The 24,503-nt window shown below is 48.8% G+C and overlaps 1 protein-coding gene across 2 annotated transcripts in view; it reads left to right on the top strand.

Annotated features, from left to right (window-relative positions):
• Positions 1–24,503, top strand: part of LOC147698289 (tudor domain-containing protein 3-like) — a 764,430-nt gene that overhangs the window by 355,408 nt on the left and 384,519 nt on the right. The gene's annotated exons all lie outside the window — the stretch shown is intronic.

Genomic DNA, 24,503 nt, shown 5'->3' with positions numbered 1-24,503 from the left:
TGCTTTTAGAATTTTAAAAACTGATACTTCTAGTCACATCGTATTTTCAGTCTCACGGTTCCTGCTAGCTATGTGGACTAAGCGCAGACGCTTGACTGCTAATGGATGTTAAGGTGCAGCTGACATACTGTAATCATGTATCATTCTTCCACTACTGATTTTACAATACTGTGCTTACCTTAATGAATTGTGCCGCTCTCCTATGATTGAACAAATCTTTTATTATGGTGCTAATTTTAATGTGTTTGCTATACTGAAAAGCGTGTTATTTTTCCACGATAGATCTTATTAACATCTATCGTGTTTTTCTTAATCAATTTTATCATTATTATTGTATACACTTTTAACCTGCATCTTTTATGGCAAAATGCCGAAATAAAGATTCCTTGATGATGATGATGAAACAATTCACAGCTCTTGCATCACTCACAAGGGTTTGTTGTGTGTGTGGGAATTTGCAGATGGAATTTTGAAGCAAAGGAAGTGCTGTTTTGAAAGATAGAGATGAATTCAACTTACGTATGTGGACATTACAGCGCAGTGTTGATCGGAGGAGAGAAGACACCAGACTTGAACAGCATTGGCAGTGTCAAAGTTGCATAGCACTTCTGTGTTAGTGGAGGAGACAGTTCTGGTGTAGAGTAAAATAGAGTATCAGAAATAGGTGGCTTTGGATGTTTATACCATGGATAGCTTTGAAGGTCATGGTGAAGAAGTTATGATGTATCCTTGTAGAATAAAAGGATGTCAAGAGTGGTTTGGAGATGAGGAGGATGGGGTCTGGACCGAGCATTGTCGGCACAGCAGTGTGGGTAACAGTCGTGAGAACTTTATCCTGGTGAGCACGTGGTAGTGGAGCAAGCAGTTGAGAATTCTTTCTCTTCTGTTTATTTTATGCATGAGCATGGTGGTAATCGGCATATTAATTGCATGAAATTAATAATAAATAGTGGTTTTCAAACAGCGAACAGGTAGAAGTTGGCAAGGATGTAGCTGTGTGACTATTGAAGCGAATTCCCCATTCCTGAATTTTTATAATGGGATTATAATGGCTGGAGAGAGGAGAGAGCGAGAGAATGCATGTAGGAGCAGTGGGAAGCATATAATATCATGTTTGGCTAAGATAAGCATACGACTGTCCCGAACAATCCAGTGTCAGATTATAGCAAGACAGGTGGTTGTGTTCATTAGATTATAGGGGCTGAAAGAGGGGCAGTGGAAATAAGGAAATTAGAGTGATGTGTAAAAGGATGACAGTAGTCATCAAAAGGAGAGGTAGGGAAAATGTACTAATACACTCTTAGTCCCCAGCAATAATGTTTTAAACAAAAAGAGTGTAATTGCTATAATTGTAATAACAACCATGAGAAAAAGAACACAGGGATACAAATCCAACTAGGTCTGTATAGCAGGCCCTCACTCACCAACCTGGTTGGTGACATGCTTCATCATTGGGCCACACCGGGAGAGGCCGAATGCCTCCCCAGTGTGCTACAACGCCAAATTTACTGCGGAGCAGTTTTCGTGAAGTGGTAAGTGATGGTGATTTAAGATTAAAAATGTCTAAATTGTATCGAATTTTTTTTATTGGTTGATCAATTAGACATATTAAAATCAATGTGTAGGAAGAGAGCCAAATAGATTGTTTGGCTGCTTCCTTTTACTTATAGCTAGGTCAACATGTTTCTGCCATGTATGGTGTAAATTTACCAGGCATTCGTCAGGACCATAAGTGAACTAAACCCCGGCGGTATGGGCACGCTAAGGCCCACCCTAACCTGGGGACGTGAAAGTGAAAATTGGTGTTAAAAGTGCAAAGGAAGGAAAAATTCCTTCTGAGGTACCCTCAATCTCAGAGGAACCAAAAAAATTGCACTTGTAGGGTGAGAAAATTTCACATCATGGGTCACGGGAGGGGGTGGTGGCGAAATTGGCACACCGCCCTCGTCGCTAGGCACCCACTGGTAACCTGCTTTCACCCTCTATAACCGGACCCCGAAGAAAGAATGAAACAAATGTGGGTATAATGATCCCAAACCAATGGTGTGTAGTGAGAAAAAGAGGGGTGTTATACCTAAGCTGTGGTAAACTCCCATTCAATATATATCGCTGCCAAAATCGGGAGGGAGAGTACACCTAAAGATTAGCACAATACTTCTCCTTAGCACGAATGCCAGCCGAATGGCTGTGCTAATCTGGAATATTATAGAAATATCTCACACCCAGTGCCTGTATAGAGAACTAACGGCCTCGTCCACTAGAAGCTATACACTGTGGCCAATTACAATTCACAAATTTCAATTTCTTATTTGCAATGTACTAAAATGGATTTGGTTAAAGTGGTTGTGATTTGTGCACCAACTTCTACCGAATACATTGGTATTTTGTGAAAGACCTATATACTAATAGGTTGCTTTACAGAGTCATAGTGGATCATAATGTGTCCTTCCTCATCACTATTCATGAGATACATCACAAGTTGTGACCCACTACGATTGGCCACACTCACCGGAAAGGTGGCCTGTTGGGTTCAATAGACCATGTCGGTGATTGCTTTTTAATAAAGGTGCCTGGTTTATCTTTTTTTTTTTTTAATGCAGCCCATTTTCAGTAAAGAAAAAGGTGATGCGTTACAAAAAAAATAATAAAGGTTGCACAAACCATTTTAGGTGTAGGTAGTAGTCCGAGGGACTACTACCTACTTCTCAAAGACTTTTTGTCAGTATTCACAAATTCAGATTGTGAATGGCTTACCTCCCTCTTCGAGTTAGTGGTAACATTTTAATGTTTTGCAACCGTATTTCACTGGCAAAACATGGATACACACCGTAAGGAAACGGTATTAGGAAGCAACACCCTTTCCAAATAACGGTTCCTAATGGATTCCTACACTCATTTAATGATTTGGAAAAAGTTTGCTAAATCGTTAAATGGGTTGAGTTAATTAAAAAAAAAAATATATCGGTTGCAAACCCTCACTCACATTTACCAAATCAGAGAATTTGCGAACCCTAAATCCCTTTTGTACAGGAGGCTCTAAGTTTTTATTTCAATAAAATACTTTGAAATTTAAAAAAAAAAGAATGCAGACCCCTCACTCACACTGGGTGACATACTTCTTCATAATGATCGCTCCTAGTCAGCATTCAGGTTGCAGGAACTCATGCTGAGCTTGGGCTTTTGATGGATTTTGAAGCACACCCTGTGTAGGTTTTTGTTTAAAACTTTATGCCCATAAACACGTGCATCAATACAAAGTAAAAAAAACGTGAACTCTAGATGAATTGTAGAGAACGGGTTACAGGGGTAGGGGGGGTGGTTAATAAAATGGAGGATGGAAGAGGGCAAGAAAGTGAAAAAAATATATAAGGACAGAAGTTTGTTGTGCATTTTTATATATATATATATGTAGCGTGACTCCGCCTTAAAAGTACGAATGTTCTGGTGTATTAGACTAGTTCGTCTCACCCGACACTCTGTATGGTGAAGAGCATGCTTTAAGATCAGACACGCACACACGCACACACGCACACACACACACACACACACACACACACACACCATACACACACCCCCTTCCGTACAACGAACACACACCCCCCCCCTTCCGTACAACGAAAGTGGAACCAAGTATCAATCGAGCTGAAATACAATCGAGACATAATGCCGATTTTAAGTGCCTTAAAACTGACTGTTAAACCAAAACATCGAAAAAAAAGTTGATGTAAGGATTCTAACTGGAAAAGTTAATTTTGATAATGTTAGATGTGGGGGAGCAGGGCAGTGAGCGCGAATGTTTGAGAAAGAGTAAAGGGTACTGGAAGGGGTGAGGAAACGTGTAGAGGACAGGTTGCAGAATGTAACTACCTGCTGAAATAAATGTAAAGAATGTGCACACAGGGTGCAGTGATCTGTCTTGTTATTGTCAGTCCTCTTTCATGAAGCAATTGTTTACAAGTTGCTTCAGAACTGAAGTTATGAGAAGAGTGTAAAATGGTGAGTGAGTGGAGAGGTGTGGTGCAGTGGCCGGAGCAGCTGACTTCGGAGCACAGGGTTCAGGGTTCGATCCCCGGCTCTGGTGGCTCAGCTCAGCACCATGTGACTCTGGGCAATAGCTCACTTAATTTCCACAACAGCCCCCAGCGCCTTGAGACCCATAAGGGTGAGTAGTTTGCGCTTTACAAATACGGATTTACATTTTACAGAACAATGGTGCTTTGCTACACTAGAGCGACTGAGGCCTTCCTGTGATCTCAGCCCGCACTGTCCTGCTTTGCAGAACTTAGTTTCACTGAGCTAAACACATACCTCCTCAGACTGCTGTGCTGGGTTACATGCTACTCTCTGATCAGGACGATGCTTGCCTTCAATGTAGCACACCCGACTAGGAAAATGCCAAGAAATACAGAGCCAGCCTCTTGTACGCCAGAGCTGGTAATGGGATATGCCATGCCTGCAATCCTAGTAGAAATTAGCTACCTCCGTTTTAATTTCCATATAAATTGACACACATACTTTTTAGTGTATTGCAGTGCAGAAGTAGAACAGTTTTATTGATTTACAATGTTTGTGTGTCATGTTCACTTTCGTATTCATAGACAAAAATGCTTTTCTGCTGTTGCATTGCCTTTTCTGAGCAGAACTTGCACTTTTGACTCATGGTATATTTGCTTTGGGGTCATTGCTGCTGATTGTTTTTTTAGGTGAACTTAAGTGACTTGTGAGGGTGGAGTAGCTCAGAATTAACTTCTCTCTTGGCGGCAAAAGAAATAGTGGCTGACAGCAGACATCAAGTTTTAACTGAGGCAGGATAATATGAAACTACGAACTTTGGGTTAAAATTATACCCAAGGGTAGGAATATGTCTTGGGCGTATTTATAGTACACCACATCCTGGCTAGCAGGGCTTCTAAAATGTCACTGAATAACATGGGTGTAAACTGAACAATAATGTGGACCTGATTCACAAGCTGCACTTTGTAGTGCGATTTGTAGTACTACAAAGTGTACTACAAAACGCAATCCACAAACTACGGCCACAGTTTCACATCTCTGCACTCCCTATAGTGATACATGTAGAGTTCACAGCCCCAATTGCAGAGTACTCTACATACATAAGTATAGAGAGTGAAGAGACCTATAACTCGGCATGTAGATTCTCAAAAGCTAAAAGTAGTTAACTTAAACAATAGTGTACGTTTACTTTTGTGAAACAGGCCTCGCGAGTGTAAGGGTGAATCGCTTTGGAACCATGCTGGTAATTAAGTATAGATTTTCTCTTCTTAATTCCACATCCATGTTCCTTGAAGACTTGCATATCTTCAAAGTACTTAGATGTGATTTAAGAATAGTAAATGTTGAAGATATATCCATCTTCAGAGTACATAGAGCTTTCCTCAAACTGCCATACTACCACTGAAAACTGTCCTGTGTGGTTCGGACAGACTTGTATCATCAACCAATATATTTGATCATGTTTCACCAATCCTCACCATGTTCATTGTCTACTTATTGAGGTGAGTATGAATTTCAGTCTTTGCTGCCGGGCCTGCAAAGCTGTTCACTCAACTCTTTTTCCTTCCTCTCCAGCTTACACAAATTGTTGGGAGGCACTTGTGTTCTGGGAAGCTAAAATAACCATCTTCTAGTGCCATTGTGTATCAAAATCAGTTTGGATCAGTGTCTAGCCTCCCCAGGAGCTTTTTCTGTTTTGTGTAACTCTCACCCTATGCACCTGAGAACCAAAAATACTCTCCTGCCATTCCTCGAAAAATGAAAAGTGTATCTGTTTAAACTATGTCTGACTCCTTAAGCATAATTTGATCTATCAGTCTGTTGGATTGCTTGACTCCACTCCTTCTTGCCCTGCACCTTCATTTCCTGTTAACTTTTCTTTTCCCCCCTTCACTCCTCCCTGCATCTACCTTCTCTTCTCCTCTTCTGTCTTTCTCTCCCTTTCTTTTTTGTTCTATCCAGACTTTTTCCACTTTCCTTTTTGTCCTTTGACTCCTTCTCTCCTCTCCCTTTGTGCTCCATTCTTCTCTGTGTTCTGTCTCAAATAGGGCTTTGCCCTTTCTTTTTTACCCTTGACCCCTCTCTGCCTCTACCTCTCTCCTTGCTCCATCCGTTTTTTTTCCCTTTCCTTTTCAATCAATCAATCAGGGAATTGTAAGCGCGACTCGCCCTTGAGGGTCTCAAGGCGCTCCGGAGTGAGCAGTTCAGTTCAGTTGAAGAGCCAGATATTGAGAGCCTTCCTGAAGGTGTTCAGGGAGGGGGTGCATCTTATGTCGATGGGGAGCTCGTTCCGGGACTTGGCTGCGATGTAGGAGAAGGCTTTTCCCCCTGTTTTAGCTCTGCAGATGCAAGGTGTTTCGGCGAAGACGAGGTTGGCGGAGCGGAGATTTCTTTTGGGTAAGTGGAGGGTGATTCTATTGTTGAGTTAGTGGGGTCTGGTGTTGGGTAAGCATTTGTAGGCGTGAGTATCTTGAAAGTGACTCTTTTCTCGACGGGGAGCCAGTGGAGGTTCCATAGGTGTTTGGCTGATGTGCTTGTGTCGAGGGATTCTGAGGACGAGTCTGGCGGCTGTGTTCTGTATAGTCTGGAGGTTTCTGAGCAAAGATTGGTTTATGCTTGTTCACCTATGAATACTTCCCTCCACTCCATTCTTCATGTTCCATCCATCTCCTCGCTTCATCTCGATCTGGTCTTCTGCACTGCCCCCATTGAAACGCCTGCCTTCTTTACCCCTGTTCCTGCAATACCTCCTTAACCTATTTCCCTACCCACTTCCTTGCCCACCTCTTCCTCCCCCACCTCCTCCTCCCCCTTCTTTCACTCTCCTAATCCTTTGTTATTCTCTTCCTCCCTCCTCATTTTGTCATTCTAGTCCCTTTTCCCTCACCCGCTTCCCCTCCTAACCTCTCCCCCTTCTATTTCCTTGTCCTCCTCCTTTCCCCCTCCCTTGCTCTGATGTACTCAGTGTCACTTCTGTGGCTTGTTTCAGTTTTGACATTTGGGTCCATGTTATCTGCATGACCACTGTCACTTATTTTACATAAAGTTTTCTCATTCCTCTCGCAGCTATATTGAACTGTTAAAACGCAGTTCATACATGGATTTGGAGTTAAGAGTAGTAGATCCTGAAGATGTAAGTTCCTTTAGGTACATAGATTTTAGAAAGAATATCTAAGTTTGGAAGTCCATACTCTTAAAGCATCTAGCATGTATTGTGTACCACTAATATAGTTGAGAGGAAAATTGACAAAGAAAGCTTCTTTATAAAGGAAAGTTTCCAAAGATTTAAGATCAGCACCAATGCAACTGCATATAAAACCAATGAACTGAATAACATCGAAAGATACTAAAGAAGAAAGGCGCAATGCCAAGGCGTATGCAATAGGGGGGAGTTGTAAACCAAATTGCTTATACATGGTGTCTGTTCTCAGAATGTTGTTTTTATGTAATATAGCAGAAGCATACAATATGGAACAAGTTTACACATTACGAATCTAACAGACAAACCATTTACTGGAGTGATGCTTAACTGCATTTATTAGGTCCTTACTGATAGAGGCTAGCTCCGCAAAATGATAATTCAGTTCAGTTTATGAACTTACCCCCAACCATGGTGTTAGTAACATGTCCAAAAGAAAGCGATTCCATTGTCCAAGTAAAAGCTGGTTGGAAGCAGCCAGAGGACATCATCTTAGTATTGGACATATGTATCTTGAAGGTATCCTTATTAAGCTAATTGTAATCTTTCAATCAATCAATCAATCAAAGCATTTATAGAGCACCCTACTCACCCGGAGGGTCTCAAGGCGCTGGGGGGGGGGAGGTCCGCTACTGCTCGAACAGCCTAGTCTTGAGCTGCTTCCTGAAGGCGAGGTGGTCTTGAGTCCGGCGGAGGTGGGTCGGGAGGGAGTTTCACGTCTTGGCGGCCAGGTAGGAGAGGGACCTTCCTCCTGTGGTGGCTCTTCGGATGCGGGGGACGGCGGCGAGGGCGTGGTTGGTCGAACGGAGCTGGCGTGTGGGAGTGTAGAAGCTGAGGCGGTTGTTGAGGTATCTTGGGCCTTGGTTGTGTAGGGCTTTGTGTGTGTGGGTGAGGAGTCGGAATGTGATTCTCTTGTTGACCGGGAGCCAGTGCAGGTCTCTCAGGTGTCCGGAGATGTGGCTGTGTCGGGGGATGTCGAGGATGAGTCTTGCTGAGGCGTTCTGGATCCGCTGGAGTCTCTTCTGGAGTTTGGCAGTGGTTCCGGCGTAGAAGAGTTGCCGTAGTCCAGTCGGCTGGTGACGAGGGCCTGGGTGTCCGTCTTCCTGGTCTCGTGGGGATCCACCGGAAGATCTTACGTAGCATGCGCAGGATGTTGAAGCACAACGAGGAGACGGCGTTGACTTGTCTGGTCATGGAGAGGGAGGAGTCCAGGATGAAGCCCAGGTTGCGTGCGTGGTCCGTTGGTTTGGGTGCGCTGCCCAGGGCAGGGGGCCACCAGGAGTCGTCCCAGGCAGAGGGTGATGATCCCAGGATGAGGACTTCCGTCTTATCTGAGTTCAGTTTCAGGCGGCTGTTCATCATCCACTCGGCTACATCTTTCATCCCTTTGTGTAGGTTGGCTCTGGCGGTGGTGGGGTAGTTGGTGAGGGAGAGGATCAGCTGGGTGTCGTCGGCGTAAGAGATGATGTTGAGGTTGTGTTGGCGTGCGATGGCCGCGAGGGGGCTCATGTAGATATTGAAGAGGGTGGGGCTGAACGAGGAGCCTTGAGGAACGCCGCAGATGACTTCGGTGGCTTCTGATCTGAAAGGGGGGGAGGCGGACTCTCTGTGTCCTTCCGGCGAGGAAGGAGATGATCCATTCTAGCGCCTTCTCTTGGATTCCGACGTTGCTGAGGCGCTGCACTAGGGTGTGATGGCAGACAGTGTCGAATGCCGCGGAGAGGTCCAGGAAGATGAGGGCCGCAGTCTCCCCGTTGTCGAGCAGGGCTCGGATGTCATCGGTGGCTGCGATGAGGGCGGTCTCGGTGCTGTGGTTGGCCCGGAAGCCAGACTGCAAGAGGTCGAGGGATCCGTTCGTCTCGAGGAAGGCGGCCAGCTGCTTGTTGACGGTCTTCTCAATGACTTTGGCTGGAAACGGGAGGAGCGAGATGGGGCGGTAGTTTTTGAGGTCGGTGGGGTCTGCTGATGGTTTCTTCAGTAGAGCGCTGAGTTTGGCGTGTTTCCAGCTCTCCAGGAAGGTAGCGGTATCAAAGGAGGTGTTGATGATGTCCCGCAGGTGGGGTGCCATGACTGCGTCGGCCTTGTTGAAGACGTGGTGGGGGCAGGGGTCGGTTGGAGATCCGGAGTGGATGGAGTTCATCGTGCGTTGCGTTTCTTCGGTGTTGATCGGGGTCCAGGCGCGGAGGGTGGTGGTGGGGGGTGCCGGTGCGGTCGTGGGGTGCGTTGGCTGTGTGCTGAAGCTGTTGTGTATGTCTGCGATCTTGTTGTGGAAGTAGGCGGCGAGGGAGTTGCAGAGGTCTTGTGAAGGGGTGATGTCGTTGTTTCCGGCGTTGGGTTTGGAGAGCTCTTTAAAGATGTTGAAGAGTTCCTTGCTGTTGTGTGCGTTATTGTCCAGTCATTCCTTGAATGCGGTTTTCTTGGTGGCGTGAATCAGTTGGTGGTGTTTTCGAGCTTGAGGGTGGTCATGTTGTCTGGTGTTGGGTCTCCGCGCCAGGTTCTCTCGAGGGCTCTGCAGTTTTTCTTGGAGCTCTTGAGTTCGTAGGTGAACCATGGTGCTTTCTTACTGCCGGCCCAATGGGCGGGGTCCTCAGAGGGGCGAGGTCGTCAGCGCAGCTGCTGATCCACTTCGTGAGGTTGTTGGCGGCCTGTCTAGGGTTCGCTGAGCTGGCGGGGGGGTCCTGGCTCAGGGATGCGGCGAGTTGGTCGGCTGTGATCTTGTTCCAGCTTCTGCGTGCTACCTGTTGCTGGTGGTGGTGGATCGTGTTCTTTCTGAAGCTGAAGTGGATGCAGCTGTGGTCCGTCCAGTGGTGACCGGTGGCGTGGCTGAAGGCAATGTCCTTGCTGGAGGAGAAGATGGGGTCGAGCGTGTGTCCGGCGTAGTGGGTGGGAGTGGTCACCAGCTGCTTGAGACCGAGGTTGCCCAGCAGGGTGGTGGTGTTGCGGTCGTTGTTGTTCTCCAGGTGGAAATTAAGGTCCCCGAGGAGGATGTAGTCAGTGGAGGGGAGGGCGTGCGGGCTGATGAAGTCGGCGATGTCTTCGCTGAACTGTGTGCGTGGTCCTGGTGGTCTGTAGATGAGGGTGCCTCTGAGGGTGGTCTTGGGGTCGGTGTGGATATGGAAGTGCAGGTGTTCGGCTGCTTTTAGGGTGTCTTCGGTGTTGGTCGTGATGCGGATGGTGTTCTTGTGAACGATGGCGATGCCTCCTCCGGTCTGATTGCCGCGGTCCCTCCGGGTGATCTTGTATCCGTCCGGGATGGCGATGGCGATGTCGGGTGCTGAGGAGGCGTTCATCCAGGTTTCCGTGAGGAAGGCGACGTCTGGTGAGGTTGTGTCGATCAGGTTCCAGAGTTGGACGGCGTGTCTGTGGACTGAGCGAGTGTTGAGAAGGATGCACTTCAGGTGGTTGCTGTTAGTGCTCGGCTTGGCGGTTGCGGGTGCAGTGCCGGTCCGGATGCAGGAGAAGTTGCAGGAATGGCAGCTGAAGGGTCCGTGGGTACGTCTCGGGGTGGCTCGATAGCATCCGGGGATCCGGCCGGTGTTGAGTGCGTTGAGTTCGGTGGCGTCGTAGGTCCGGCGGGTGGGCTGGTGTCTACGGGGGCCAGGGGTCCGGGCTTTGGGCGCGGGCCAGGCGTGGACGGGCGCAGACGGTATTGCCTTTGGCGCGCCTTTGGCGCACAATCGACGCGCCCGCTGCACGTCAACCCTGCGCGTTTGCCACTCTGCCATATGTGGAGAGTGGGGGGGGGGGCGGAGCGAGGGAGGAGCAGCTGGGAGGCGGGAGCGGGGCGGCGAATGGGAAGGGTCCCAGAGGGAAGGGGGCGAGGCCGCAGGGGAGCAGCGGCGGGGAGCGGGGAGGTGGCGGGACACGCGGCGGGGCACAGCAAGAGGGAAAGCAGCGAAACAACTAAATATAACGGAGGACAATGGCTGGGCACAGTAAGGGCAGCAGAGGAGGATACAACAGTCAGCGGGGAAACAAACTAAATATAACAGATGACAGTGGCGGGCACGATAAGGGCAACAGAGGAGAGAACAACAGTCAACAGGGAAACAAACTAAATATAGCAGGTGACAGTGGCTGGGCACGATCCGGGCAACAGAGGAGAAAACAGCAGTCAGCGGGGTAACAAACTAAATATAACCGGTGACAGTGGCTGGGCACGATCCGGGCAACAGAGGAGAAAACAGCAGTCAGCGGGGTAACAAACTAAATATAACAGGTGACAGTGGCTGGGCACGATCCGGGCAACAGAGGAGAAAACAGCAGTCAGCGGGGTAACAAACTAAATATAACAGGTGACAGTGACTGGGCACGATCCGGGCAACAGAGGAGAAAACAGCAGTCAGCGGGGTAACAAACTAAATATAACAGGTGACAGTGGCTGGGCACGATACGGGCAACAGAGGAGTAAACAGCAGTAAACAGGGGAAAAAACAGCGCTGCGCTACAGAGGCGGATACCACACCAGTGGTCAGGAGCACACCAGTGGTCAGGAGCAAAGCTGCGGGCAGCGGCGGCACTCGGCGGGATCGGGGCAGCCTGGGCTCACTCACGGGGAGTGTGCGCGGTGCGTGGTGTGACCGGCCCAGAGGGAAGTTGTGGTCTGTGTCATTGTCTTTGACATTGATACAATGATCAACTCATCAGCGTGTGCTACATTATTGATCCTTGAATGGCCCTTTTTAAAAAGGATCCTTCTCATTAGTCCAAAAATGCAATCAAATCCACAATGTATAGAGCGAATAACAGCAGTGCCAAATTGCACCCCTGGTTCAGATCATTGGTGGTAAGAATTTTAAGGGAAAGACCCTTGCCTGTACCCAAGTGTCTGAATATAATTTTACCACAAAGGCAATTGGGTTTCGTCATTTCCACAAGATTATAAGTTCTAAACAATTATTGGGGTTTCCCCTAGCTGGGCGCAGCTAACAGATTTAAGACCATGATGTTATCCAGAGCAGAGCAATTCTTCCCAAAACCCGTGTGGGAGAATTATAACACCGTTTTATTGAGCACAAACTTGGCTAAATAGGGGTGCTCTAGGTGTCCCGCAGTGCTATTAGACAAGAGTTGTTTTGCAGTGACTACGGGTCACCGTTTATAAAATGCCTGCAGACTGGAGTCCGTGATTTCATTACCCTTCTAAGGTGCTCATGTACCGCATAAGCAAACGAGTTAGATACGTTCCCTGCGGGACAGGGCCACGTTGGGGTTGACATTTATGTCCACATAGTAAACTTTGAGACTACATAACGCATAGGTTGTGACAGAAATAACGAGAGCGCATTCGGCGTAAGTGTCTATCTTCTGACGGCCGTTTCACTGGGCGGCGAGTAATGGTTTTACTCTGTAACTAATGAAGGCCTAAGGGGCCGCGTTTCCAGCTTGTTAGCGAGATAACTGTTTTTTGCAGTGCGCTTTTAAAAACTGCATGCGAATACACGGACAAGCTACAAGACATTCACACATGTCATGGAGAGGCGCCGAGGCGCTTTCTCTTGGAGAAATGTTCCTACTCCGAAAAGTAGCTGGCTGTAGTGTCGGATGGCCTACGACCAGACGCCCGATCAGGTGTCTAAATGCCACAGTGAGCATACATGGAAACAAGAGAATGCCCCATAGCCGTGTGTCCAGCTGAGAAATGACTGCAAAGCTTCGGCAAAAAGTTTCACTTCTATTTTTTTACGTTTCTGACATTGTGGTTTATTAAAATGGCGTCTACAGTGATCGGTTTTATTGTTTGATTTGGAAATGAAACTAGCAATTGTTCTTGTACGGCTTTACGCTCCGCTTAAGTACCATTCCTTTCAATGCTGTTTATCAAATCCGAAGTCTCCCTGCGCCTGAGGCCGCAGAGAATAATGCCATGTTTTATGATTGCCAGCGAGCCGCAGGTGGAATAATAGTTCTGCTGCTCACTCAATTTTACGAAAGAAACTGCACACGATTGGACATCAGACCGCATTTAGAACAGCATAACGGATCTGGTTTAAGTATTCAGTCACCACCTACTTTGCCTTTTAATGCTGTGCTTTAGAAAATGAACCCATTTCTGAAAGGGCTGTCAGGTGCACGGCTTTTGTTTTCAGTGCATGTTGCTGCCGTTCATATTAGTTTATCTGAGTTCAGACTGTGTAGATTTTCTGCTGGATGGAAAGCTCACCCTCTGTTTGCCTTGCTTGCTTGTTAACGCTGGCCCTTATAACGTAATCTCAGGCAGGTCGTTAAAGTTTTTTCACTATTGGTTGTATGGACCTTCGTTAGCTGATGTGAAGCATTGAAAGGGAGGAGACATCAACAATACATTTCTAACTTGTGAATCCCATATGACTCCACAATAAGAAGCAGCAATCACTGAGTATGTTTTTTTGTTTTGATAAACAACTTTGTTTTTTTGAAACACTACACAGTGGCCAACAAGATTAACGCCTTGACCGCAGCGAAAATTCCGCTGCTGTGCGGGATGTTCCATTGAGTGGGCGGGGCTGCGTCGGCCAACGGACGTGCGCAGCACTACGGAGGTAGTGCACGCGATGGCCGTTGGCCGACGGGTGCATGGAAAGGGTTAAGGCACAGGGTAATTTTCAGGTTACACGTACATAGACAAACAGCCAAGCTAGTCGAGATCAATATAGTCAACAATGCGAGTGATACGGATTACAAGTGCAGCCATTTACCCCATACCTGTCCATGTTTTTGAGGACAGCCTCTGGCCTCGAACACCACCCTATCCTGTTTAGCGCACAAATCAACTCCGCGTCACAACTTTACAATGGTAGGAGAGATGGGGCCCACCCATTTTGCGGCTATGTCACACTTGGCAGCTAAGAGTGCGTATTCATGAAGGCTTTCTCAATTTCCCCAGGAGGGTCAGGTGGGGGACACCGGGGCTGCCCACCCCCAGGCCTCTTTTAATTCATTCATCACTGTCACCCATTATGATTGTATTAGGGTGCATGACCAAACCATGTGGAAATAGTCCACACCGGGGGCTGCTCATCTGGGGCAGGAGGCATCGGGTCGGAGGCCGGCTCTGTGCAAGCTCTGGGAGAAAGTTAGGCTGCGTTGAGGTAGTAGGTCTGTGTAAGCATCAGTCTCGAGGAGATAGTAAGCTTGCGTGGCGCCATCAGAGCGTTGTGCCAGTGCACATCCTCCAGCACGCCCACCCAGCCCTCCTACTGGGTCCATCAAAGACAGTGTGTGTCAGTGGAGTTTATTATGAGGGTACCAAAGATTTGGGAGACACCACCGCATTCCAGGTTTCCCATAAGTATCTTAGCTTCAAGTAAGTTGAACTGTGGGCCAGGGTCAGTTTAGCTAGGGCGAAGGATTTTTGTAGGTCATCGAAGGAGCACATGTGGGCCCCTGCTAAGACATCCCCAAGTTAAGAGATCCCTTTGGAGTCCCAGGTCCGGAAGCCGGTGAGCGAAGTCACATCCCCCACCCAGGTGCCATGCCATAGTGGGGTTTGTTGTGTAAGCCTAGCATTGCATTGTGTGTGGTGTAGGGCGGCGCACCAAGCTAAGAGTACCACTTGTGTAACCGTGGGCATCTAGGGGGGGGATTGGGGCATCATATAGTAGTGCCTGCAGGGTAGAGAAGCCCAGGCGATTGAGCTCTAGCTTGTAGGCCAGCTGGGACCACCCCAGTAGAACCAGTCGTGAGCTATGAAAAGTTGGATGGCTAGGTGGTAGAGGTAGAGATTAGACATGCCCAGGCCACCATCATAAGAGCTTCGTTGACAATAGGTGAGTGATATCCGTGGCCACTTGCCTTGCCACAGAAAGGTGTGGCGTCGCCCTCCAGCGCCCGGAACCAGGACCTTCAGATTGGGAGGGGAAAGGTGAGGAAATTGTGAAGGAAGCGGGTTAAGCTCATAATTTTATACAGGGCTATGCAGCCCATCACGTTTAGGGGAGATTTTGCCACTTGGTCAAGTCTGCTTTAGCATTCAGGATCAATGGTTGCAGATTCAGGGCCCAGGTGAGTTCTGGGTTGAGTGGCACCCATATTCCTAGGTATTTAAACTCAACCTGCGGAGGGAGATAGATGACTGCCAATCAAAGCAGTCCCTTGACGGGGCCAGGGGAACCAGCACCAATTTGGCTGGGTTCGCGACGCGAATCTCACCCACGGGTCGCGAGTAGGAGGAGGGAGCGTGGGCTGGTCCGTGATGGATCTGCTAGATATAGGAGGATGTCGTCCGTGTAAAGGACAATGCGGTCCTAGTGATTGGTGTCCCTCCCACATACCTTGTAAAGCGGATTGCTGCAAATTAGTTGAGCTGGGGGGTCTATTGCTAAAACGAAGAGCAAGGGGGATGGGGACAACTGTGTCTTGTGCAACGTCAGATCGAGAAGGGGTAGGAAAGATCCCCGTTCACTCACACTCAGGCCAGAGGGTGAGAATAGAGCACATCGACTATGCCTCGAAAACGTGGGCCGAGGCTGATCGGAGCTTGTATTTTGCGAATGTAGTCCCAGTCCACAGTATCAAACGTCTTCTCAAAGTCAACTAAGAGCAACGCCAGGTTGGAGGGTAAAGAGGTGGTGGGCTAGGGCCACCTGCAACCGTCGGATGCAGTGTCAAGTGCTTCTTTGCTGCATAAAACCGCTTTGGTCCGGATGAACGAGTGCTGGTGCTCTTTTTAGTCTATTTGCCAGGATTGTGGCAAAGATTTTAATCTCGCTGTTGAGCAGAGAGATGAGGTGGTAGTGGACACAGGAGCTGGAGGGGAGTCCGTTTTGGGAATAGCCACAATGGTGGCGAAGGTCCCTTGCGAATGAGCCTTGCTGACAGGCCTCTTCAAAAATCTTAAGACGGTGAGGGAGAAGTAGGTCCCGGTTTTTCACCAGGTATTCCATGGGCCTGGTGTCTTCCTGGGTGCCTGCCCTGAGAGGCCATCCCCAATCTGCTCCAACGTGATTGTGTCCTTTAGCGACTGGTAGTCCCCCTGTAGGAGGGAAGGGAGGCCGGCCACGTGTAGGAGGTGATCGGTGGCCGCTTTGTCTTTGTCTTGTGGCACAGAGTATAGTTGCTCATAATAGAGGGCAAAGGCTCGAGCACTGTCTGGCAAGGCCTTATGTTCATTGCCAGCCTCGTCCCTGATCTCGGGAACTACTCTATTGGCCTGGTGGTGGGAGGCCAGCCAGTACAACATATTCCCATTTTATTGCCCCCAACCATAAATATTAGCCAAGTTAAGCGCGCCAAAGGGGTTTGGCCGCTTCAAGGGAGTGTTGTCGTATGTCTTCTTGGCGAAGGAGTAGTTGGCAGGCAGTGGCTTCCCCTGGGTTGAGTGGAGGCGTTGTTCCAAATAGATGAGGAGTGATGGGGGAAAGGCGTGTGCCCTCTTGTTATCTAACTAAGCCCCTCGCAAAGGCCCATCTGGTGACTTGCTGGCTGATCAGAGTGTACCTACTCGGGCCACCGTCCCAGAATTAGTATGAAAGTAGGATTGAAGTTCTTCTCTTAGGGTGTGGACAAAGGTCTGATCCTGCAGATACCATGCATTGATGGGCCACATGGGTCTTAGCAGCGTGTGGCTGCCCCCCAGGTCAAGGAGTATGGGGGAGTGATCTGAGATCCCTCTGGGTAGTATGTTGATGCGGGTCAGCGTTTGGCAGTCCAGGCTAGGTAGGAGAACATGGTCAATGCATGAGAGAGTGCTGTAAGGCGGAGATGGGTTTGTAGTGTTGGAGCGTCGGGTGCCAGGATCGCCAGGCGTCAGAGACATCCAGTCTGTAATAAGTCTGGTTCAAGGACGTGTTGAGACGGATGCAGTTGAGGGCTGGTGCGGGGACAGTGTTAAAGTCCCCATCCAGCACGGCGAGGCCAATTGGGAGGGGGCGAAGAGCACCGTCAGGTCAGCTAGGCCGACACTCAGAGCAGGCGGGGAGACGTAGATAGACACACCACTGCCTGCCCTTCGAGTGCCCTCCAGGGCTATGAAGCACCCCTGGGGTCACGAGTGACATAGGAAACTACCAGGGGGAAGGATCGGTGGAGAAGAATGTCGACCCCCCACGCTCTGTGAAAACTCTGCATGAAAGACCCTGTCACAGCCCTGCAAGAGAGGAGGGGACATCGCTTACCCTGGAGGTGGGTTTCCTGCAGGAGTAGGACTTCTGGGAGGTGGCTATGGATAAATATGAAGACCGCTAAACGCTTAATGCAGTCCAGCAGACTGTTAACGTTCCAGGACAAAACTTTGAACGTCAATAGGTGGGGTCAGAGGTTGTCCCTGGATGGGTTGCATGACCGGTGGGGGCCACGTGGATGGGCTGCATGGTCTTGAGGCGGGTGCCTGGGAGGCTCTGGAAATTATTTGAGTTGCTGGTCTATGGATACCCGAAAGAGTAGAAAGTGCACTGGTGCTTAAAGGGAAGGAAACATCTTGAACAGTTAATACAGAACAAAAACTCCACCCCCCACCTCCCACCCCACCCCATACTTCTACCACAGAAGCAGCTTTCGCCCAAGAGAAAGAGAACATTTGAATTAACATAGGTTTGCAGTGATAGTTGTGCAGCAGGAGGGTTGAAACAACCAAGTTGAAAGCATAATTTAGAGTGATAGCTGGTACAAAGATAAGAATACAAGTTCCGGTTGGAGTAGAAATTTCACCAGGCTGCTGTGTCTCGGTAGAGGTCGAGGGGGGCCCCTCACCGCCGTCTCAGGTTGCATGGTCTGCGTCTGAGTACAGGGCTGCGAGTCTGATTGGGGGTGGGGGTGTAGTTGGATTTACGGAGGGGGCCTATGGGCATGCCACATCTCCGGAATCTGGGATTTTCCTTTCCCCGCGGTCTTTGGATGGGGCACTCGTGGTGCGACTCAGCGGTGAGGGCGAGCCCAGTGAGGAGGCATAGCGGGTCCAGCTGGGATGTTTTAGGAGCATGTGGGTTAGACTGCGGGCGGGCTTTGGGCGGTGGTGGAGGGGGGCGGTCGTGTAGTGGTCTTTCTTCAGTTAGCCACTGGCACGCCTCCTCTGGAGTGTCAAAAAAGATGGACTTGTTCCGGTAACTTATTAGGAGCCGGGTTGGGAAGAGGAGATGGTATTGAATTTCCATGTTCCGCACCTTATATTTGACCTTTTGGTAGGATCCCCTGCTTATTTGGACCTACATTGTGTAGTCAGGGAAGATCATGACTTTGCTGCTGCCATGCTGGAGGTCCGACCTGGCTCGGGCCTCATTCAGGACCCCATCTTGGTCGCGTAAGTTTAAGATGCGGACAATGTTTCGTCACGGGGGGCTCCATGCGGGGGCCGCCGGGCCAGGGAACGATGGGCCTGTTCAATCACAAACCCTGACGATAAATGTCCCTCTGGCATCCAGTATCTGAACCATTTCTTCATGAGGTCTGCCATTTGTGATGGAGCATGTCGCCAAAGGATTCCGGGACTCCCATGATTCAGATGTGTTTTCGGCTTGAGCTGTTTTCCGCTTCCTCCGCCCGAGTGTGCAGCTCCGCCGTACTTATCACTAGTGAGGAAACTTGGGTTTTGAGGGCTGAGATGTTGTGTTTGACCTGTGGAGATTAGGGACTCCGTCTCAGGAATCCAGCTTATTGCATTACGCAGGTCTTGGTGAAGCAGCGCCACATCCATCTTCACCCCTCCAACTCTGGCTTCCACCGCCACTTGGGAGGATTGGATCGCTTGCAGGATAACGGAGAGGTCGTTTGGCAGGGCCTCCGCCTTGCCCATGTCTGCGCTGCCCAAGGTGCCTGAGGCGGGACTGCCAGAGCAGGTGGTGTAGTGATCTATTGGCATCTGTGAGCATGCATCACGTAGGGCCTTGTCCTTCCCCATGGCTGAGGACTCGCCTGGCTCTCGTCTGGTCCACTTCCGGCGTCGGGACCACTTCCGGCGTCGGGACCCCCAGCAAGGCGGTGCAGCCTTAATCGCTCCAGGAGGGGGTTGTGGCAGCGACATTGACACTGCACCGATCCGTACAGCATGGTCGTAGAGGACAGAGTCTGGGCTAGGAACCTTTACCACGGACCCCGGTCTAGGACAGGCCTACAGCCCCATGCGCGGCTCTTGTACTTGAGGCCTGTAGGGTCCCACACAGGAGAGTTCAATACTGCAGCCAGTGCCCCTCAACAGTGGAGGGGGTGGACCCTTGTCCGTGTCAATGGATATGGCTGTTCTGGGTCACAGGGTGAGGGAAGCTGTTGTCAGTGCCCAGCGGGCCCCCCAGCGTGCTGCGCAGGCACCTGTACCGATCGATGCAGCGAAGTCAGGCGCGGGACCTTAGGATGCCGATTAGGATGTGGTGGAGGTGGAGGTGGCAGTTGCCAGCTGGGAGCTCCGTTAGGGCGCTGTGGGGGTCTCTGCACTGACACTGCTCTGATGTTTGCAGCATGGCAGGCGTGGGACCCTGAGGTGTTGGTAGGGACACCCTCAGGCCTAGAGGGAAGTCCCTGCCTGTGGCAGCGTGCAGCAGAGCAGCCGCGGCCCAGAGGCACTAGTTGCACAGGAGGCAGCATGAGGGATGATGTGCTATCGTCTGGCAGGCCCCAACGGTGCAGGGCGGTCCCCGGTGCCGTCCCCACACCGATCTGTGTAGCAGAGTGAGGCGCGGGCCCTCAGGACATCTGGAAGCCCCCACCCAGGTCGCAGGAGAAAAGAAATTACGATGCAGGTCCCTGCAGGGGGCCTCAGCAAGGGTTGGAGAAGCACTGCAGTAATCGAGCAGTCTGCTCCACCAGGCCCCATGGGCGCCGCTCCAACTTGGCCGCATGTGAGGAGGGCGAGCCCCTCCAGGTCAGTTCGGGCCTGTTGGGGGGAAGCCAGCGCCGCTCCGCTCCCTTCTGGCGTATGGCTGATGTGGCGATTTGCGACCTGTCTGCCCTCTGGGGACTCCCCCGCAGTGCCGCAGGTCCGAGCACTCCCTCTGAAACGGTGTTGCGAGCAGGACACTGGAGCCGCCGGGCGCTGCAGGGTCGATCTGTGCCTTCTCCCTAAAGATATGACGGCTTCCTGGGGACAGCAGCAGCTGGCATCCCGGATGCTGAATGGATTCGCTTAGTTCTCTGTGGAGCTCGGGATTCAGGCGACCGCCATGATCGCCCACTTGCCACGGCCCGCTGAGTATAGTGAAAGGGTTTCATTTGGAGTACCAATCGATCCAGTATTAATGCAACCCAGAAATAAGTTCAATAAGTATATCAAAAAAATAGGTAAACTGAAATATTTCAGCAGGTTAAGGTGCAACAGAATGAGATTTAGAATTGTGATAGCCACCACAGTTCAGAAACAAATTAAAGCAAACTGGTGTTCATAAAGAAACTTCCCTTCTCTCTTCTAAACATAAGTCCAGTCTAGGGTCATATATCAGGTGTCTCTAATTCGGGAGCATAGAAGGTGTCAGCTTGATCAGACTTCAGTTAGAAGTCTTGGAAAAAAGAAAGAAGTGTTTAGCACAAAGATTCACACTTGCACAAATAAGGCAAGCAGACAGGCCTGTACCAATTGAAGTCTAAAGGGAAACTGCTGTTTTCCAATTGTGAAAGTGCCACTTTAAAAGTAACAGGTGACTCAGAAACATTAATATCCTCTTTCTCCCCACCAGGGATCAAACAAACCAGTACTTGAGTGCATCTACAAAAGGGGGTGGTGATGAACAGAGTGTCTGAATTGAGCAGACCACTCTTACCCAGTCCAAAGATCAGGGCTTGATCCATCACCGTTATTTATCTCACTGCCCCATCCCAGCTCAGAACCTGGCTATATGCAAATCAGTCTGTCCCTGGCCCAGTGCATCATGGGAACAGGGCAGACTAAACTACCAAGCCAATTCTTTACCAGAAAGGAGCCAAGCTACCGGGGACCGGTTTCTGGCATTTCAGCCTCTTCGGCCCGGCTTGCTTGAATCCTGATGGAGCAGTGAGAAAGGGACTCATGTCTGAGTATACCCTGCCACACCTATAGTGGCCAAAATCGATTTACAAAAGGGGGTGGTGATGAACAGAGTGTCTGAATTGAGCAGACCACTCTTACCCAGTCCAAAGATCAGGGCTTGATCCATCACCGTTATTTATCTCACTGCCCCATCCCAGCTCAGAACCTGGCTATATGCAAATCAGTCTGTCCCTGGCCCAGTGCATCATGGGAACAGGGCAGACTAAACTACCAAGCCAATTCTTTACCAGAAAGGAGCCAAGCTACCGGGGACCGGTTACTGGCATTTCAGCCTCTTCGGCCCGGCTTGCTTGAATCCCCGGGAGCTTGTTTCCTTCCCAGTGTAAGAATTGGCTTTTGTAGTTTGGTTTGCCCTGTTCCCATCATGCACTGGGACAGGAACAGACTAATTTGCATACAGCCAGGTTCTGAAACTGGGATGGTGCAGTGAGCTAAAAAACGGTGTTGGATCTAGCCCTGATCTCTTGACTGGGTGAGAGCTTTCTGCTTAATTCAGAGACTCTGTCCCTCACCACCCCTTGTTGTAAATATTTTTGTCCACCCTAAGCGTGGAAGGGTATTCTCAGATGTGAGACCCTTGCTCATTGCACCATCAGGATTCAAGCAAACCGGGCCGAAGACGGCTGTAATGCCAGAAACCGGTCCCCGGGAGCTTGTTTCCTTCCCAGTGTAAGAATTGGCTTTTGTAGTTTGGTTTGCCCTGTTCCCATCATGCACTGGGACAGGAACAGACTAATTTGCATACAGCCAGGTTCTGAAACTGGGATGGTGCAGTGAGCTAAAAAACGGTGTTGGATCTAGCCCTGATCTCTTGACTGGGTGAGAGCTTTCTGCTTAATTCAGAGACTCTGTCCCTCACCACCCCTTGTTGTAAATATTTTTGTCCACCCTAAGCGTGGAAGGGTATTCTCAGATGTGAGACCCTTGCTCATTGCACCATCAGGATTCAAGCAAACCGGGCCGAAGACGGCTGTAATGCCAGAAACCGGTCCCCGGGAGCTTGTTTCCTTCCCAGTGTAAGAATTGGCTTTTGTAGTTTGGTTTGCCCTGTTCCCATCATGCACTGGGACAGGAACAGACTAATTTGCATACAGCCAGGTTCTGAAACTGGGATGGTGCAGTGAGCTAAAAAACGGTGTTGGATCTAGCCCTGATCTCTTGACTGGGTGAGAGCTTTCTGCTTAATTCAGAGACTCTGTCCCTCACCACCCCTTGTTGTAAATATGAGTGCATCTACAGCATAGCTCCAATTTCCCAATGCATAGAGCGGATACCTACGTTCTCAACCGTAAACATCTTGCCATTTTGGTACATGATGAACAGAAGGCTTATTTTGACCATTGTTTCTCCATGTCCACTGCCAAGTTTCTCTCTAGGCCTACAGAAGTCTAATACAGAAATGAAAAGGAAAACGTATGTAAATATAACTTGAAGTGTATGTATCAAAATGTGAATAAGGAATACATGCTTTCATGTTCAAACTGAACGTTTGTGTACACTTGTATAAATCTATGTTTCTACAGTGAATACATTTCATTAATACATTTTAGTTCACACACACTTTAATGGAGTTTAGGCACACAATGAATATAGTGTCAAAGGCACGTATTTAATTGCATTTCTGTGATGTTTAAGAGTGGAGTCTAAATTGCACTGCTCCGTGCCCTAGATGGCTTTGTGTTTTGGATGCTGTGAATCCAACATTAACCCCTTAAGTGCTGCGTCGGTGCGTTGGCCGACGGCAGCACTACCTCCCCAGTGCTGCGCACGACCATTGGATGTCCATTCAGCACTGGTTCCAATGGACAGCACAGCACTGGGGAGGGATGTTTACTAGCATCTATGAGGTTAAAAGGGACTATTTTATGTTTGTTTATGGATTACCCCTACTAATTCGTCAAGCTGAACAATGAAACACATTGGCAGTAGGTTTTTTTATCTTATATAGCCGTCTAGCTGCAGATTCCTTCTCTTAGAATCCTCCCCAGGTGCCAGACTGGATCCAGAATCTCCCTCAGCAGTACCCCTATGCGTGGGCAGAGGGCGTCATGCGACTCCGTACCAATGTCGGCCATGTATGTGACATCATCAGAGTCAATATATGCCCCTACTCGACGCCCTTACTTCTCTCCTTCTGTTTTTTTCGCGCTTACAATTAGGATCCAGAGAGGCGGTTACTTCTGTACATTTTTTGCCTACATCAACGTTTTCACCATTGAAACAGTGTGCTTTTCTGTTCAAACCTCGTGGGTCTTGTGGACTGCAAATGTCCACGGACCCTCACTCCAATTGAACCATCAACACTACAACGGAAATTCTTGGGATATATTGGCACAGTTGAAACTAGCTGTGTATGAGATCAGTTGAGAAGTCTATGTATGTTCTGAGAGTATGATAGAGTGTTGCTCTGTATGAGGTGAGAATGGTTTGGTGTGGTTTATGACAGGAGGTAGATTCTTTTGTAATAACAGATACATGATTTCCCTAATCTGTTTTATCTGCATATGATTGTCAAAATATTGGATGACTGCACCATTGGTGCATATGTGGTCTTATAATATGTTTTTATAATGTAATTTTGTATCATTGAATGAAAAAAAGAAATGATCTATGCAAAGGAATATAAATACATTTTTATAATCTAATAAAAGACAAACAACAGCATGCATATGTTCATGATTAGATGGTTTCAGCATTGGTCAGCCCATGAAGCCCTGACAGGCCTATATAGAAGAAATATAAGTCTTGTGGGAGTGTTTCTATAAGCCTATTAGAACATTCCACCTACTGAGGGTAGAATGTTTTCAATTAAAAAGGGAGAAACAGAAAGACAAACATTGGAATTCTGTGGACAAACACCTTATACCAGTCATCATTAGCCCTCAGCCACTTCATTATCTTAAAAGGAGCTCCCAACATTACAATATTCAAATAGTGGCTAGAGCCTGCAATAGTGAGCTCTACGGGTCATTAAAGGCCCACTCCAGTGTTAAAGCCCGAGCCAAAGGCCAGGGCCTTTAACAAGGGAGCATGCCTTTAATTGTCAGTAGAGCCCGCTATGGAGGGCTCTAAGGCTATTAGAATATTCCGCCCTACAGAGCAGAATGTTCTAATTTCTAAAACAAAGGCCTCATGGAACCTGAGGGGATTGAAATCCCCTTGGGATCCGTGAGGCCTTTGTTCACAGCAACTTTTTCTAATCCAATCAGTTGTTCTAAGTCGCATGATGCTAATACCATTCTTAACCCCTTTCCCAGTGCATGTTTTCCAACTATCCTTTCTCAGTCTAGTCTAGTCCTGTGGAGATGGAAAAGTGCCTTATTGTCTTGCTCGTCTCCCCATTCTTTCTATCCCCACCAATAG

Source organism: Lissotriton vulgaris, chromosome 8 (assembly GCF_964263255.1).
Source record: "Lissotriton vulgaris chromosome 8, aLisVul1.2, whole genome shotgun sequence".
In the NCBI taxonomy this organism is placed as follows: domain Eukaryota; kingdom Metazoa; phylum Chordata; class Amphibia; order Caudata; family Salamandridae; genus Lissotriton; species Lissotriton vulgaris.
The sequence above is the reverse complement of the archived record's forward strand: the minus strand, read 5'-3'. Positions and strand labels throughout refer to the sequence as shown.